This window comes from Neophocaena asiaeorientalis, unplaced genomic scaffold (assembly GCF_003031525.2).
Source record: "Neophocaena asiaeorientalis asiaeorientalis breed wild unplaced genomic scaffold, Neophocaena_asiaeorientalis_V1.1 scaffold125, whole genome shotgun sequence".
In the NCBI taxonomy this organism is placed as follows: Eukaryota; Metazoa; Chordata; class Mammalia; order Artiodactyla; family Phocoenidae; genus Neophocaena; species Neophocaena asiaeorientalis.
Window position 1 is genome coordinate 1,674,800 of NW_020174425.1, and position 15,343 is coordinate 1,690,142.

At 37.7% G+C, this 15,343-nt stretch overlaps 1 long non-coding RNA gene across 1 annotated transcript in view; it reads right to left on the bottom strand.

Moving 5' to 3' along the window:
* LOC112407408 (uncharacterized) overlaps window positions 1-15,343 on the bottom strand; it is a 31,086-nt gene that overhangs the window by 15,435 nt on the left and 308 nt on the right. The window contains exon 2 of the long non-coding RNA XR_003004739.1: window positions 14,358-14,679. This is a non-coding gene — a long non-coding RNA (uncharacterized LOC112407408). The remainder of the gene's footprint in view (window positions 1-14,357; window positions 14,680-15,343) is intronic.

Sequence of the window (15,343 nt, forward strand, 5' to 3'; positions counted from 1 at the left end):
CTTAAAATATACTACTTGAAACTTGCTATTCAAACATGACTCTATTACTTTCACTTGTTCTCTAATTGTGACTTGAGGTCCCAAAGGACTACAGCAACCTCTGCAGTAGTTTAGTCTGAATAAAATGTCTTTCTGAAAGATGTGAAGGCGTGTCTACACTTTCTTAATACTGTACACATCTTCCTAAGAAAAATTTACACTTTTTTTTCCGGGCTAAGATTCAGGAATAACTGCCAAATTAAAAATAAATGGTTTGAACAAAAGCAAATTATTAGCAGACCAGCAGTTTATTAAAATTCCACAACTCGATTTCCATGTGATGTTCCACATTATGCCTGCCCACAGCCAACCACTGCCAAAACACTAGCAATCTCAGAAAACAGCAAAATGTGCTAACTTTCTTTTAGACCATGTTAATTTTACTTTCTCAACTTCAATATTCACAGTATACTATGGAACTTATTTCGACATTAATAACTATTAAAGATATCCACTGAAGGATTACCTTGGACCTCTTAGGTGAGAAAAAAAAGAGTTGTGAATGGTTTTGTTCAAATTTTGGAGATTTTATTCGGTACAAGTTGAATGAGAGGAACCTCCCTCATCTCTCTGTCTCTGTCTCATCTGTGTCTTTATCTCTACCCCTATCCCTATACCTAATCTAGATCTATATATTTATGAATTATGTCTTCTCTGCTTATAATGTCTTCTGACTCATTTAGGAAAAAGGAAGCAACCCACTCACATTCTAAAGTAACTTAAATACATGCTGCTGTAGCTGCTGCATTAGCTAAAAGACTTAATAACACCAAAGAAAAACCCCAGGTAAAAATGGTAACATCCCCAAATGATTTTTCCAAAGCATGAATCCAATTATGTCATCCTTACCCTACCAAAAACTCAGAGGTTCTCATCACAGAATAGAATCCAGCTTCCTTACAGCCGTCAAAGCCTTGCATGGTCTGCCTACCCCACCTCTCTGACTTCACCTCCTCAGTAAAGTTAGTTTACTACTCAAGACACCTACTCTTTGTTGATTAGACTTGTCTCAATCTTAGCTCTTTTGTTCCTTCTGTTAATAATGCTTTTCCCACCTTCTCACCATGCAGTTCTAACTCAAAAATCACCTCCACACAAAGGCCTCTTCTTACTACTTTAGCCCTAATCACTTTTTTTTTTTTTTGACTGCATTGGGTCTTCTTTGCTGCGCGTGGGCTTTCTCTAGTTGCGGCGAGCAGGGGTTACTCTTCTTTGTGGTGTGCGGGCTTCTCTCGTTGCGGAGCATGGGCTCCAGGTGCGCAGGCTTCAGAAGTCGTGGCGCATGGGCTTAGTTGCTCCACGGCATGTGGGATCTTCCCGGACCAGGGATCGAACCTGTATCCCTTGCATTGGCAGGCGGATTCTTAACCACTGCGCCACCAGGGAAGTCCCAGCCTTAATCACTTTTGAAAATGACTTTCTTTAGAGCATTTAACAGTCCCCCCGATTACCTTTTTATATGTTTTTATATTTATTGTCTCTCTCTGCACACCAGAAAGTAAACTCCTAATAGTCAGGGATTTGGCCTGCCTTATTCAAAGCTATATCCCCAGTACCTAGAACATACTAGAGATTTCAGAAATATTTCTTTACTGAAAAAATGTTTCCAAGATTGATGAGATTGAATGAAAGGGTTTATCTGTCTTACACATTGTAAGTATAACTCTAATATACCTTGTTTATCATTGGTTTACAATAATCATGAAGAGATGGTTTGCTAAGAAAAAGCAAAACTGATGAGATTATGGAAATTTTTTCATCAGTGGAGTCCTAGTTTATGGAATTCCACTTCTAAAGAGGTTTCTAATGATAATGTTCTAGTTATTTTTAGAATGAAAATAAAATGCAACTTCCAATTTTCTTATTCCCCTTAAGTAAATCCATTTGTAGCTTTGAGTTAAAATTGTTCTGTTCCAGGGTTTAGTCATGCATTGAAAAATAACTGAAACTAATGGTATCAAAAAACATACCAATTTCCAGGAGATAAATGATTGTTTTCTGAAAACCTAAAAGCTTTTCTTGTTTAAATATTTAAATTAAGGCAGTTATATTTTATTTTCCATGTGGAGTTTCCTGCCTTCCCTTTCTACACACTGGCTAATTTAGACATTGAATCACATCTCATCTTATATAAAGACCCTGAAATTAAAAAATGTTTGGGATAAAGTCAGCAAATTTTAAACAGGAAAAAATAAATGCATGCTGTCAGAGTTCAATAGGACGCCAATGGCAGAACACAGTACTTCACAGTGAGCCTCAAAGCCCCCCAAATACAGCACAACTCACATTCCAGCCTTCTTCCCTCCCCCTTCTTCCCCCTGCCCATGCCACTCAACTTTGTCTATACTTGCCCATTTCCCATCTTCTCCTCTAACACCTTTCTTCTTCCTTCAAGTCCCAGCTCGTGTCCCCTCTTCTATAAAACTCTTTCCAAACCCCCCAGGCAATCACTAGGTCTTTCCCCTGTGCTCAGCACTCAGACTGTACTTGGTAAAACATGCCTAACATTCACCTTTTCAAACTGCAGTGTAATGTCCTCCATCCCATTGGATAACCTCTCGAGCAGGAACAGTGTCTTTATCCTGGAAGCCTCCACACTTACACTTACTCACTGGGAAGTGCTCAATAAGTAGTTGATATTCAATTCATTTCAGCATACTTCCAGGTTCTGAGAGGGTATGTTCTGCATATATTATTTTATTCTGCATTGGTAGCTGTTAATAAAGATGGGGTGGGAGAAGATTAGGGGAGGGACTTGTTATGCTCCAGTCTCCTCTTTTCCTTATATTCTCCCTCTGGCCTCAAGATGGGGCCAGCGACCACTGAATAGACTCTGGGCTGAGGTTCTGACTTGCTCAACTACCTCTAACACCATGAGTAAGGTATTAGCTCTCAGGTCTTTTCACTGACATCTTACCTCCATTTACAAATACTTCTTCCATCGACTCTCAGTCCTCAAGGACTCTTGTACCCTAAAGCTTTTCAAGTCCCCTATTTAGGGCTTTTCTATTCCTTAACACTTCTATTAATACATTTAGACCCCAATGTTCAATCTAAGAAGGTTGGTTTAGTTATTTACGTTACTTTAACTAGTGTATAAATACAGGAGCCTTTATATTTTATTTTATTTTATTATTATTATTATTTTTTTTGTGGTACGCAGGCCTCTCACTGTTGTGGCCTCTCCCGTTGCGCAGCACAGGCTCCGGACGTGCAGGCTCAGCGGCCATGGCTCACGGGCCCAGCTGCTCTGCGGCATGTGGGATCTTCCCGGACTGGGGCATGAACCCATGTCCCCTGCATCGGCAGTCGGACTCTCAACCACTGCGCCGCCAGGGAAGCCCAGGAGCCTTTATATTTCAAAAGGAATCGGTTACCTGCAATGAAATTCTAATAAATAATTTTTAACTTGGAAGCTAGCTGTGTTTTTGCTAACTGCAGCATCTCGCTTCTAAGCCTTCCATATAAAATAAGTTTTTATAAAAAATAGACATACTTATTAACTATTCACTAATTACTAACTTGCATATTGTGACAGTTAATTTTATGTGTCTTTTGACTGCACTGCTTGACTAAACATTATTTCTGGGTGTTTCTGTGAAGGGTATTTCTGAATGAGATTAATATCTGAATCCATGAACTCAGTGAAATAGATTGCCCTCCCTAATGTGAGTGGGCCTCATCCAATCCGTGGAGAGCCTAAATAGAACAAAAGGGAGAGGAAGAAGGAATTCACTCTTTTTCCCGGGCCTCATGCTTGAGCTGGGACATCTCATATTCTTCAGCCCTTGGACTGGGATTTACACCATCCACTCCTCTGGTTCTCAGGCCTTTGGACTCAGACTGAATTAAGCAACTGGCTTTCCTGGGTCTCTAGCTTGCAGATGGCAGATTGTGGGACTTCTCAGCTTCCATAATCACGTAAGCCAATTCCCCCAAATAAACATGTCTATAGCTACCTCCTGATGTTTCTGTTTCTCTGGAGAACACTGACTAACATAGATATATTTTAAAAGATATACAGTACTTCAAATAAAAATTACTACCAAATAAATCACCAAGGTCACTTCTAGCTCATTGGTTAAAGCAACCAATACTCCATAATACAGAGGTTCATCTCAGTGAATTAAGTTTCTGATTGAGTTCCAGTTGTTTTAAATTACTCTCTAACCTATTATTGGCCTCATCTTCCAAATTTAAGCAAAAAAAAAAAATAAATCCTTCATTTACCTTGAACTCAGTATCACATTTTGAGCAAGTGTTTTTGCTTCAGCCTTTAAATACCAATCCAAAAAATTATCATAGCAAATATGTTAGTTTATGGTGTTTTCTTCTTTTGAGTGAATACTAAACTCTGTATTTGATCATATAAAGTTAAATTATTTCATCATTTTATGAGAGGGTTTTCTTTAATGTTGTTTGAAAAATATTTTAAATTAAAAGTGCAAATGTTATTCTAATGTCACCACCCCTCTTTAAAATTGCGGGAAGCAAGGAGTTAAAGAACACTTTTCCTTGTCTCATCCCCATTTCCCTGGAGACCACTACTGTTGGCAGCTGGGTACACATCCTTTCCAAATATTTTCCATGTTTATATAGATATATGGGTATCAACTTATATTATTTATTAAAATACAATTATGATATATTTATCTACAATGTATTTTGTATCTTTCTAATTTAACACGGATACTTTTCGAAGTCACTGCTTTGGATCCATTTTATTCCTTTAAAGGTTATGTAATATTCAATTATTTGAACATGCCATAATTTATCCAACTTTTCTTCTACTGCCTTTTAGTTTGTTTCCATTTTTGTGTGGAGGGGGGCTGATGCAATGGATTGAATGTATGTGTCCCCCAAAATTCATATATTTAAATCCTAACCCCTAAAGTGATGGTGTTAGGAGGTGGGGCTTCTGGAAGGTAATTAGGACATGAAGATGGAGCTCTCATGAACAGTCTTAGTGCCCTTATAAAAGGGACTCCAGAGAGCTCTTGCCTTCTTTCCATCATATGAGGATACAGTGAGAAGTTGGCAGTCTGCAAATGGGAAGAGGGCTCTCACCAAGCTCAACCATGCTAGCGCCCTGATCTCAGACTTTCAGCCCCTAGCACTATAAGAAATAAATTTCTGTTGTTTACAAGCCACCTAGCCTATAGTACTTTGTTATAGCAGCCTAAATGATTAAGACATCTGGTCTATCCCTACTTTAGTAAGGATATATGATTAGGACTTCCTTTAATTCCACTTCTTAGAAACTTTCTTCCTTCAACCCAACATCTCCCTGAATCAATCACATAGTCTTTCTCCTTTTCTGAACTGCCAATTATGAAAGAACTGGCCTCGCATGCTAGCTATATTTCTTCATTTCTCATTCACTCCTCAACTCTGTAACCATCCTGCCCCTCCACTCTTCTCAAACTGTCCTCCCTAAAGACACCCATGCCCACACGGTTGTCCAGTTCAGGAACTTTTCTTCCCAGTCTTCATCTCACTCAACATGGCTGCATCCTCTTAACCCTGGTTTCCTGAAGTCCATTTCTCCCTTGCCTTCTGGGACAACACTCTCTTCTGATTCTTCTCCTACCTCTAATAGCTATTTCTCAATTTTTCTCTGCTTGTTCCACCTCACCTGTCTCTCTCATGTTGGTGTTCCAGAGTTCTATTCTTGGCTCTCCTTTCCTCTCCTTCTACATGTCTTTCTGGTGTTCTCATCCTCTCTGATAGTTTCAACTATCACCCATACACTGAGGTCCCAATCTACCTGTAGAACACACTCTTCTCCTGACCTACAAATGCCCGAATTTATCTTCCCGTATCTCCAAAGGGCCACCTCAGATTGACAACAAAATCCTCCTTGTCTATAGCTGAACTCATGATTTCTCCCCTCTCGTCAAAACCTGACCCTCTGCCTATATTTCATAACTTACATTTCCACCCAGCCCTGTGGTCCAAACTAAAACAAATCAATCTTCCTCAACTCCTTGCCCACCTTCATATCTAGTTTTTTAATCAGTTCTTTTATTATTTCTCTGAAGTCATCTGTTCTGTTACTACCACATTTCTAAAGATATATTCATTAATCCTTGTCTGAATCATTTCAACATTTCACAACTGATCTCCCAGCCTTTAACCATACAACCTTCAAGCTGTTTTCTTGGCAATTAAGTTATTATCTGATATAATGTATGTTAGTCCACTGTTTAAAGACCTCCAATATCCTCTAATATTCACAGGGTTTTAAAATGCATATATACACTATATGCAAATAATAACGTATATTATACACACAAGTATATAAGAGACTGTTAGTCATTAGACTCCATTTTATTGAATCATCACCCCCACCCCCAACTAATTGCCCTCTCTTTCAGCCATTCCCCAAGCTGTCTGAGCTCCTACTTGAGTCCCAGGTCTTTGCTCAGGGTATTTCTTCAGCCTGAAATTCTCTCTCTCCCTCTTCTTGTTATAATCCTATTTTTCTATTAGGACTCATCTCAAAACTGTCTCCTCTGTGAATTCTTACACAGCTCTCTCTCGTCAATTACAGGAACATAAACTTCCTGTTATGTGACTCCACAGCCCTTGGCTTACACCACTCTTGCTGCATTTATCATCTGGTATTATAATTATCTACTTCTCTATCTTCTCCACAATGGCATAAATTCCTAATGAACAAAGTTCACGTCCTTCAGATCTTTGAATCCTATCACACAGTTCGGTGTCCTGCATATAGTAAACACCAACAAATATATTTTGAGTTTACAGTTTAGAAAGACCAAATAGAGAGGTCAGATCTCCAATCTATGCCTCCAATCTACTGTGCTCCAAAAGACAATGCAGACCAAAATGGTGACTAGAAAATTTAGCAAATTTAGATTGGGTGCTCTGTTTACTTTTTTGTATTAGTAACACAGTTCTAGGATCAGCATTTCATCAGCAATTCCACTGGGGATAAACCCAGAACACTTTCTCTCTTTGGGAGAGAAGAAAGCAGTTAAGATGATCCTGTTCGTTTTTTACAATCAGGGAAATGTTTCCAACAATGAGAGACTATATATGGGCAGATGAAATGCTAAGTGGGAAGGATGCAGATTACCACTCTTTTCTCAGGGTAACTTAGAATTATTTTCAAACTGGACTTCATGCATTTCCTGATAACAAACCTTTACTTTCAAAATTTCCCCCTGAGTATAGTACAGTGAAAACTAATGAAATATTTACAGGCAGAGCTCTTTTTACCCTCGAGCTCATTTATTGCAAATGAACTCTTTGAACCCCACGTCTAAGAATCTGGAAATGCTGTTAAGTTACAAATATCAGCAGTAGCAGGCGGTACTGTTTCTTAAATCTGTCCCACATTTAATAAATGCTTCCACTGAGGGCACTTGTCTCCTAAAAGCCGTATGTTCTGTTTAGATTAATACATTACAGTTGCCATGGTTGTTAAAGCTGGATTTCAGTCTGTAATCATTCAATCAATGCAGTCAACACTGTAGGATGATACTCTGGGTGGTGGGCACTGAAAATATAAACCCTGGAAAAAGCAGTTATCAGGGAAGAGCCAATAGTCCTTGAGTTCCCTGGTTACCGTCAAAGATTAAAAAAAATCAGAAAAGCAACATGGCATAGCGGAAAGAGCTTGGAAGTCAGCCAAACTGGGTTTAAATCCACACTACATTACTTACTAGCTATATAACTTTAGGCAAGTCACTTGATATCTCTGAGATTTCCTGATCTTTCCAATAAGGTGAATTCTACCTATGTCATACAGGAAGATGAGATAATTTCTATTAATGATCAAATGAATGAATGATGGTCTCCTTCCAAATCAACCATTCACATTTTTAAGGCAGATGTGCATAGAATGGATTGCTTACAAACTCAAGGAAGTTGTAATATAGTCTTAGAGCCAAAGAATTCACAAGTCAGAGTTCTCAGGTAACAGATGAAGTGTTATGAAAGAAAACCAAAGTATCAAGTTAGACACTATAATACGAACTTTTCATATTGAATTAATTTTTATGTGCAAAGTATAAATGACCTTGATGAAACTTGCTTTAAAACAAGAGGGCTGTTTTTCATCATGACAGTCTGGTTGTTCCAATAAGGTTCTTTGACCATGGGACTGTACTTTAAAAAACTACTGATATTTTTGTAACTTATATATGAGCTCTGGAGTTTTAATTAACAGCCACAGCACAAATTCATGGGAACAATGTTTAAAGAGTTTATCTAGAAAAGGCAAAGAAATATTTTCCCTTGTATGAAATTTCTTAACCTTAGGAGTTTGAGATGCTTTCAAATATAAAAATCATGTTTATTCAACGGGCTTTACTGTCAATTTTCGGTATTGTACCAAACAAATCCCTAAGATTCATAGTAAAAATTTTAAAATCTACATAACTATTTCCATTAATTATTTTTTTCATTTTATTAAAATTTTTTTCGTCTTACTAAAAATACAGTAGGAGTTCATTCACCAAGACCACATTTTATGGGTTATTTAAATGACTAATGTAATTACACAAATTTTTCAACTAACTCTTTCTGAATTTGATTCATTTAGCTTCAGTCCTTTCTCTGAAGGGTAATGGCTCACTTTGGTAAATTATTTTAAATCTGTAAGGTTTATAGTGAAGGATATGGGTTGCATAATATTTGGATGATCTTTTTGATATTAAGTGAGCCAGTAGATAAGTACTTCCAGTGAGAATACTTACTCCCAGTATAAACACACACAATTTTTGCTAAAAAAGTTAACTGAAAGCATGAATTTTAATAAATAATTTTTTTTCTAAGAACTTTATGAAGCATAAGCCTCTTTCTGTGGTATGGCATTTTAATTCTAGCAAGCCTTTTTTCTACCACCGGACGGTGCTGTATGTCTAGTACAGCATTGTCCAATATAACTTTCTGCCACAATGAAATGTTACACACTGTCCAATACAGTAGCCACTAGCCAGATGTTGCTACTGAGAACTTGAAATGTGGTGTGACTGATTAAATGAATTTTTTATTTTAATTAATTTAAATTTAAATAGCTACATGTGGCTACTGACCATTATATTGGACAGTGCAGGTCTAGAATGTATGTTGAAATAACTGGAGTAGTGGACAAGTATGCTTACTATGTCCTAATGCCCCATCTCCTTCTCAAGCCCCTCAGCTCTAACCCATAGCAGGATACAAGTCAAGTGTGGTTTCTTCCATGAAGCTTTCACTGACTACTTTAATCCACATGGATGTCTTTCTCCTCTGAACTCCTAAACACTTATCTGTTTTATAATGGAATTTAGTACCCAGTTATTATACCATGGACAATAGTTTAATGTATGTAAGTTTTAGCATAAAAACAATACAAATAATAGTACCAGCTTCTATTCATTGAAAGCTTATAATGTTAAATATTTTACAGTATCTTATTTCATCTTTTTAATAGGCCTCTAAAGCATGTATTATAATCTCTATTTTATCTATGAGGAGACTGTGACTCAGAAAGATGAAGTTACTTGTCCAGGTCAAACAGCCAGTTAGTGGCAGAGCTGGAACTTGAAACTGGGTCCATGACTTCTGTAATACAGGGTAGGGGCCTTGTCAGAGTAGGCAGGGTCATATGAGATACTTTGGCCTGATTTGATTATGGGAAGCCATTATAACAAACCTAAGCCTGTGTGAGAAAACTAACTTGTAACGATTACAGCTTAGAGGGAATAAAAGATTATGATTCAATTTCAATTACAAGAGTATTTCATTTATAGTGAGAGACCATTCCAAAGTTCTTCCATCATAGACTACATATACCACTTTCTTAGAGACGAGTTGCTCCCTCTAGTGAAAAGCGATGGGAATACCGTACCCCCAAGTATTCAAAGGAGAAAATCTCTGTAGAAGCGATACCTTCCTAAGGGGTCTCTTGGAAATTTGTGGAGGTGAGTTTTAGATATTACAAAGAATGGAGGTTGTTATTGGCTTTCATTAGGTGGGCCAGGGATGCTAGATATCATGCAGGAAGTCCTCATCAACAAGACACTAGTCTATTTCTGGGAGGGAAACCCATTTATATTTATCTATCTGAGCCTGGAATTTAACATAATTTTACATATAAAAACAAAATATGTTTGCACTGTTTTACTATGCAATGAATTTTCCAGGAAGGAAACTATGGCATTTCATCTGACAAAACACTGTCAGTTGTAAAACCTAATATTACTTAAATATCACCAAGAATGAGAGGAAGACAGAGAAAAGGGAAGAAAAACATTGCCAATTAAGCTATGACACAATGCATACTTATACGTAATTTTATCTCTATTTAAAGGGCTCCTTTAGACATATTTAGACACAAGTCAAACACACCTGGACACATATAAAAGAAAAAAAAAGCAAAATAAATTAAGGTATTTCTAAAACTTCTTTATATTCAGAAAATTTTTGACTCAGAGTTGTCAACATCCATGTTTTTCAAAACAAAATTATTCTCTTGCTATCGAGTATTTTGATGATGCTGTATTTCTTAAAACAGTGCTCAACTCGTGTCCAGGTTTTCTTCAAAGCCACTGACACCAATTTCGTATGTTTTGATTTTGGCACTTTTTGAGCCTTCCAAAGATATTGATGGAAAGTTTTCAGAGGAGAAAGACATCCATGTGGATTAAAGTAGTCAGTGAAAGCTTCATGGAAGAAACCACACTTGACTTGTATCCTGCTATGGGTTAGAGCTGAGGGGCTTGAGAAGGAGATGGGGCATTAGGACATAGTAACAACTAGCGGTTATAACCATTCTTCACATGGTCTTCAAAGAGTCTGTCTGGAAATGAAATCGGTAACAGTAACCCGGTTTGCATATGTTCAGGCAATGACAGTAACAATGATCATTACTGACATCTGACTGACAGTGCTTATAAAACACACCCTGCTTTCAGAGATGTGAAAACGTATTTCTTACAATGGAAGAACTACAGAGCTGGGCAAGCGAGGGGAACTTTTCCAGAACTTAACCAAGATTTAGCCACCATTTCAGAAAATCTCATCACCAAAAATAATGCTACTGATGATATCTGAGCCACCAGGAAAACCTACCTGTATCAGTCTTCATCCATGGTGATTAGAGCAACAGGTGTAACTTTCTAACTACTTTGTCATTTCTTACAGCTTAGGCATGTTAATGCCTTTACACATTGAAACAGATACTATTATAAATTACTTTTATTTCTCTTTTATATCAGGTCGTCATTATATTGATGTTTTTCTATTTATATGTGTAGGTGGATTACATTATCCATGAATTTCAAGAAAGTAATGACTATTAGAAAATATCTGTTATAAAAGGGTGACATTGGGTCTGATAGGGTTTAGAAAATACTGAATTTAGGTATCACGAATAACTGGTTTTCCTCTAAACAGAAATCAAATTCTTGGGCACTTACCTAACAAATATTAATATGCTTGTGGATAAGGAAATGGGGGAGGAGGCATAAAATTGCATATTAATTTAACACTAAGAGAGGACAGTTTTATGCTCTTATTTTAAGAAGTGACTTCGCATTTTGTTCAGAGAGCATGATCTCTTGAGTCAAACTACCCGGATTTAAATCATGGGTCTATCATTTTGTAGGTAATTTTGAGTGACTCAGTCTCTGCCTCATTTCCCTAGTGGGTAAAATGAAGGTCATAACAGCATTACCTCACAGGGTTCTTATGAGAACTAAATGATACAATGGGCTGGTGTTTACAACAGTGACTGGTACATCAGAAGCAGTAAATATGTGAAAGCTTCATTAATTACAAGCATAAAATATATCATTCTGCAAAACAAAGATGTCTGAACTTCTGCTAAAATCATTACCATCCGAGAAATCTTTCCTGAAGAATCAATGATTCCTTGAAATATGGAGAACAATTTCATAGTTGTGTGAACGTTTCCTCACAGAACCATATTAGAATATATTAGATTCCTTGGGGTAGTGGGGTTTATTGCCAACTGCCCCACAACTGCTCTGTAGTGTACAAATACATCTTAGATTCCAAAGTGCAAGAAGGTAATATATGAAACATAACCAAAACATATTCCCTCATCAAGTAAAATGTAAAGCAGTACAGACACACTGTTAGTTTTTGTAAGATCATTAAGGTTTTAATTTATTCAAATCAACAAATATCCTTAAGAATCTATCAAAATCTCAGCTCCATGCTATGTTGAATAAATACAAAGGAAGAAGCAACTGGGCTCCTATCTCATGGAATGATGCTGGGATGCTGGGATGATGAGACTGACATGTATGAAACAACCAGGGTCACTAAGAGGAAGAGTATAATTACATCTAAATTGCATGGCACAGCTCATAAGAGTTGCAGGAGTTCAGAGGAGGAGTGGTAGAGTGGTAAAGGAACTCTACTTTAGGGGTAGAGTTAGGGACAGGGAGACAAAATGTAGCGTATGACCTTGGTTAAGGCAGTTAACCTCTCAGCATTATTGTTTCCTCTTCTATAACGTTTGACAATCTAATGCATGTAAAATGCCTAGCACGATCTAAAGCAAGAAAGGTTTGTGGTGAGGTCTTACAGAATGGGTAGTATCTGCCCAAATAGAGTGTGTTTCAGAGAGCAGGATAACCTGCCTCATATAAAAGAGACACATATCCCTTTTAAGGTTTTAGGTTTAAAAAAGGAAGAACTCACAAGGAATAGCCCTACTATAATAAGTACAATCTTCTGTGGCAAATAGCAACCACATTTTTTTCCCTGCATGGCAAAGTAACTCCTTTAGCATGTGAGACTTGGTGCAGGTTGAAATCCTAGACAGCTCCTTCTGACAAGCAGACACTTTCTTTAAAAAAAGAAATGGCATAGAACACACATATCTGCTTTTCCTTCTAAATCCTTGCTTCTAGCTGCCCCTTCTCTTATTCAAAAGTAAGCACTTACTCCAAAGTGATCATAACCTTGGCCCTCCATCTTCTATAATAAAGAGTTATAATCACAATCACTTCTCTACTGTGATTTTCAGATAATTAAAATTAGAAGAAATTTAAGTTTGTCCTCATTCCTGATTCATTCAACCAAATAGCCCATATCATGGCCTTTTTCAAATGTACTGACAATAAGAGAAGGAAGGGTTCCCCCAAAGTGTCTCAATACTTTTGGGGGAAATTACACTCACCACAGTCCTGATTACATTTACATGCACCACCTATCACTGGAGTCTTTTCTAACATTATCAGTTAGAGTACTAATTAATTATACTTTCGGACATCATAATGGTGACTTGGACAAATAAAGCCACATCTTCTAGTACTGGTCAAAGCCTGATACTGTCTTCCGCTCAAAAACAGAAGGCATGTTAGTAATAAAAGCTTCCACTTTAGGCCAAATTAAATTATTCTAGTTCCAAGACAGAGGATGATTTCATAGTAATGAGGAAGAAGTGGGCCTTGTGGAAAATTCCATTATTCATTCTTATCTATACAAAAGTAATTTCAGCCATGCATTACAGGCTCATATCCATTTCTTGCAGACAGAAATGAAGTAAGGCTTGGAATCATTACCTTGGCTTGTTCAGAAATGAGAGAAGAATTGGAAATACAGTGCTGGTGGTTTCAGGCTTTGCTATGTAAACTCACCCAAATATGTCAGTCCTTTCAGTGTTTGTTTGTCATACAGTGTGACCACACAAATATACATTATTTGTAAAACAAAACTGTTTTCCCTGTGGTTTTTCTATGCTTTCTGAGGCTTTGATGCATATGTCCAAATTCATTCTGACTAGGATTTCATTACTGAAGACAGTAGAGCAGTCCTCCGGTTTGCTGGTGGCTGACAGGGAGGAGAGCAGGGTGACAACCCATGTGCCCCTTACTTCTGCAAGCACCAAGCTGCAGGCAGAAGAAACCGTATTCTGTGCATCTGTTCCTTTGTTTAACATTCTAATAATCTATGCAACACTGTGGAAGGCAGTGTACCAGGCACTAGGTAAACAGTACTAAACAAAACCATGACCTTGTCCTGGAGTTCACAGTCTTTTCAAACATATTTTATGGTAGGTTTTGGGTTTAACTTTGCCCTTCTGTGTACATATTGCCTAAGTATATTTCTTGACTTGATAGCCAAAAAGAGACTCAAGATATGATACATTGTAGCTGTTGGGAAGGACCTCAGGGGAAGCAATAGTGAGGTTGAAGGGGATGCTGCCAGGAAAAACTTGAGCCACACATAGACACAACCAAACCTCAACCCAAGGAGTGTTCATTTCATACTGTTGTTAACACATTACGACAAACTTAACAGCTTAAAACTACACAAATTAATTATCTTACAGTTTTGGAGGTTAGATGAAATCAAGGTGCTGGCGCAGTTGCATTCCTTTGGAGGCTCTATGGGAAAATCTATTTCCTTCCTTTCCAGCTTCTAGAGGTTACCTTTATACCTTGGATCTTCGTTCCTTCCTCCATCTTCAAATCTGTTTTTTTCTTCTTTCTCTTTTTCACCTCTGCTCTGGTCATCACATCTCACACTTGACACTCCTGCCTCCTTTTTATCATCATAATTACACAGGATCCATCCACCCGAATAATCCAGGACAATCTTTCAATCTCCGGCTCCTTAACCGAATCAAATCTGCAAAGTCCCTCTTGCCACCTAAGATAACATACAGGTTCTGAAGGTTAGGACATAGACATCTTGGGGGGGGCATTATTCAGTCTACTATACAAGGCAAAGCAAATAGAAAAAAAAAGTTTGCCTCTTTTACACCTTGAGGCAACTAACTGAAAGCTGGCATTATGCAGTTTTTCTACTTACAACCATCTTGGTTACCGTTTTAACTGGCTTTTCTTCATAAAAATGGCAGTGGGTGGCCCCTCCACCGGTATTCCTCTGAGGCCTCCTAACTCTCTCACACCAGTTTTCCTTACAAGTCAACAAACTAAACCAGAGACACTGACATCCCTCTTAAAGTTAGCTCTATGAGCTAATTACCATGAATAGATACTTCACCAAAGCCAACCTTTCCTACCTCCTTGCAGAACTAAACTCGTTAATAGATTAATAGTTTACGGGGCTGGAAATAGCTTTTCTATTTCCTGCAGTGAGGGGCCATGGAGCAAGATTTAGCAAATCGATCCTGACTTAATTCCTGCAGACTTTACTTAGGACAAGCTCTTTTTTGATGCAGATTATAAAGGTAAGACTAGCAAGGAACAATATGCATCAGTTTCGTGGTGAAAAGTCGCTCAGTAGCTTTTTCTCCCAGCGATGTCAGAGGTCAGAATATTTTCATTTCACTTCTACTTGAGAAAAGGGA